A 4,024-nucleotide genomic window follows, 5' to 3' on the forward strand; every position below is an offset into this window, starting at 1 on the left:
CGGGGCTCACGGCCAACCCAAAGAAGTGTGCAGTTGGGCGGGTGGAATTAAGATATCTGGGCTTCCACTTGGGTCATGGACAGGTGCGTCCCCAAATTGACAAGACTGCAGCCATTGCAACCTGCCCACGGCCCAAGACCAAAAAGGAGGTTAGACAGTTCCTGGGGCTAGCGGGATATTATAGAAGGTTTGTACCTAATTATTCGGACCTCGCTAGCCCGCTGACTGATCGAACTAAAAAGGAGGTACCAGATACAGTTCAGTGGACGGAGCGGTGCCAGCAGGCTTTTACCCAGATAAAGGCTGCTCTGTGTGGTGGGCCGCTCTTACAAGCTCCTAATTTCTCTCTCCCTTTTTCCCTACAGACCGACGCCTCGGACAGGGGGCTGGGTGCAGTCCTGTCCCAGGAGGTGGAGGGTGAGGAACGGCCGGTGCTGTACATCAGTCGCAAGCTCTCTAAGAGAGAGACGATGTACAGCACCATAGAAAAGGAGTGCCTGGCGATCAGGTGGGCCGTTCTCACCCTCCGCTATTACCTCCTGGGGCGGGAGTTCACCCTCTGTTCGGACCACGCCCCCTTGCAGTGGCTCCACCGCATGAAGGATACCAACGCCCGGATCACCCGTTGGTATCTAGCTTTATGATGGCTCCCCGGCCTGGTGCGGGCGGTGGGGGTATGTGGTGGAGGGGGCGTGGTTCTGCGAAGTCTGTAGCGGGAGCGAGGAACTACGGAGACGAGCGGTGAGTAAGTAGGTCAAGTGCAGATCACTAACACCTGTGTCTCATTCCAGTGATTGCCGTGGAGAGACCGTAAAAGCCGGTGCTTGGAGGGAGAGAGTGAGAGAGACTGGGACTGGGACTGCAAACGCCTGCATATCACTGCCAGAGTTCAGAGAAAGATATTGAGTTTGAAATGTTTTGAGTTTGAACGCCCTCGTGCGTGTTACAGTTTGAGGATCGTGAGATCAATAAAGAGTGCAGTCCCAGTTACGCCGACCCCGTCTTCTTCCTTCCCGCATCTACACGAACATACTTCACACACACATTTTCCCGTCAAGTTTGCTTTTTATAAATACCAATTATTGCGTAGAGAGTGGCGTACGCCTTCTTTTGTGCGTACGCAACGTTTATAAATGAGGCCCCAGAACTTAATGTTCGACTATTATTTTATAACTCTTTTCACTCACGGACGTCTGACCTCTACGGACAGAACAGGAGAAATTAAAGCAAAAAAATATGTCATGTGAAAGAAGGAGGAGCCTCCGCGCACACCTACCTATTACGTAATCGCCATGGACCAATGGTAGTAAAAAAGTTGTTACTTCATTTTGGGCTGGTTTTGTTCAAAATGACGTCACATCAGTTCGTTCTTCGGTTTTGCTAGAAGTATATCGGGGCTTTTATAGTTTACTATTTATATATGATTTCTTTTTACAGCAGCCTTTGAGGTTATCCTGACTGGAGCAAGGACCATGGGAAGGGGAGTAAGGAATAGTGCAGGATTCCGAGTTCCTGCAGTCTTTCTATCCACAAGGACAGGCGAGTGGACACAATTTGGGGGAAAGAATTCCAGTGCTCTCTGAGCAACCAATAAGAAGCATGGCCAGAGAGTACTGAGCTCACAGATAAGTATATAGCAACCACAGTTACAGCTCAGGTGAAAGATGGCCTTAAGAGAATTGACCAGAGCTACCTCCCTGGTAAATACAAACTGTGGTGCTTCCAGTTCACACTCTACCAACATGTTATGTGGCCACTGAAGATGTGTGAAATAACAGCAACAACAGTGGCAAGGCTGGATGCCATTTCCAATAGCTATTTCCGCAAATGGCTTGGGCTGCTGCAATGCCTTTCTGATGCAGCATTGTTCTGAAGTGATCCCCAAGTGACCATTTTGTCTGAAATGCTGGCATCAAGGTTCAGACCGGCAGGAAGTTGAAGGCAGATGACTGCATCAACAATGCCAGCGCCAAACTAAAGTACCAAGAGTACTTTGGAAGAACCCAGCAGGGAAGACAGGGTCTTGGCTGGAGAGAGCCACGCAAATTCTGTTCAAAAGCATCTGGAGCGGAAGAAGTTAGTGGTTACAGAAGTGACAAGATTGGAATAGGAAAGACTTCTTGAAAAATCTGTTGGCCAAGGTCAACAAGGCCAGTGGACAAAGTGGGATGACATTCTGCTAAGGTCAGTCAGTTGGAGCAACCTTTGGAGACTTCCCCAAGCCAGGTTAAGTTTCATTATTAGAGCCACTTACGATACACTGTCTAGCCCAGTCAACCTGGCACAGTGGTTTGTGGCTAGGGCAGGGCCGATAAACGATATCATATCGAATCGCGATAAAATTTATGTTGATAACGATAAGCTCTGGACATTTTTACTCGATATAGATTACACCCAATCACACAGCAGAAATAAACGCGACAACAGCCAGTCAGAGTGCAGCTTTTAACGTGCACATCAATAGTACACCCTCTACTGGCAAAGAGAACTCGACAACGGAAGGAAAAAAACCTTGAGTTATCATCCGAAGACGACGAATTTGTTGATAAAAGGTAGCACGAATTGTTACTCATTTGAACCACGTCACACAGACGGCTCGGGTCAAAGTCCAAACGGCAGCGTGAGCTCACTAGAAGAGATCCGTTTACTCTGATCGGAGAAGCTATAGAATTTGTGCATTTATATGCAACTAAATGTTTTTATGCAACTGTTTTTCATACAAATAGCCTACCACAGAAACCATATAGCCTAGATACATTTTACCATGGCAGTAAAGAGCTATATGCATGTTTTTAACTGTGGTTATCATGATCTAAATCTATGATACTGTGTAAGACTAATGGTTAATTATAATAAAACTCAGTCATACCATATAAAAATGAGGTGGACCCACTTTATATTAGGTGTCCTTAACTACTATATACTAACATTTAAATTAATCATTTGATACATTGAACTTATTTTGTACATACATGTTTTTACATTGTACTTACATTTTTAAAAATACCTTCATGTAATTACATCTGTAATTATTTTATGTAATTACACTGTTGACTTCCCTTACACCTAACCCTACCCTTAAACTTACCCATACCACCACACCTGTCCATAACTTTACCCATATCCCACCTCAATATCAGCAAAGGTGTTTTGCAATACAATATGAACACAGTAAGTACATTGTACTTATTTTTTTATGCAAGTACATAGTAGTTAAGGCCAGCTAATATAAAGTGGGGCCAATTTTTACAGATGTCCGTGTTTTTGTTGATGAACATAAATTTACATCTGCATCCTCCTAACTCAAGCTACTACTACTGTCAACTCACTCTCAAATATGCATTTCTAAGACAAAACATGTAATATAATTAATACTTCAGCTAAAGATATATGCCAAAGTCAGGCGACACAAACCGGTTTCATGACTAGAAACAATATCAACCGTTAGCACATGCAGAAACAGGAAAAATGACTGGAAAAGTTCAAAACTGTGAAATGTTCTGACTATAAAGAGTAGTTTAAAACCACAAGTAACAGACACTTCTGCAAAAATCTGCCTTTAAATTTGAAAGAAAGAAATATTTTACATTTATCGTGATAATTATCGATATCGACTGATGTGAAAAGATTTTATCGAGATAATTTTTTGGCCATATCGCCCAGCCCTATTTGTGGCTGAAGAAATCAGCGGCCTGTGCGAAGCGGCTCAGGGAACCCTCCACCACATTCTGTGTTGGTGCAAAACTGCTATGGCTCAGGGCTGCTACAGGTGGCGCCATGACCAGATTCTAGGGCTGCGCAATATATCGAAATATCGCAAATGTACATATCGCAATATGCATATTGCAAGGGCACGCAATATCTGAATGATTTTAATATGAAACGTGTGCATAAGCCGTTCTTTTTTTCATGTCTTGTCACACACTCAAACTGTTAAATACACACACAGTTATGTCAAAATGGCTGTCTTGATGAGTATTCATGTAAACGCAGTTGGTTATGCTTTAAGTGAAAGATATCAGTT

The sequence above is a fragment of the Gobio gobio genome (assembly GCF_949357685.1).
Source record: "Gobio gobio genome assembly, chromosome: 6".
In the NCBI taxonomy this organism is placed as follows: domain Eukaryota; kingdom Metazoa; phylum Chordata; class Actinopteri; order Cypriniformes; family Gobionidae; genus Gobio; species Gobio gobio.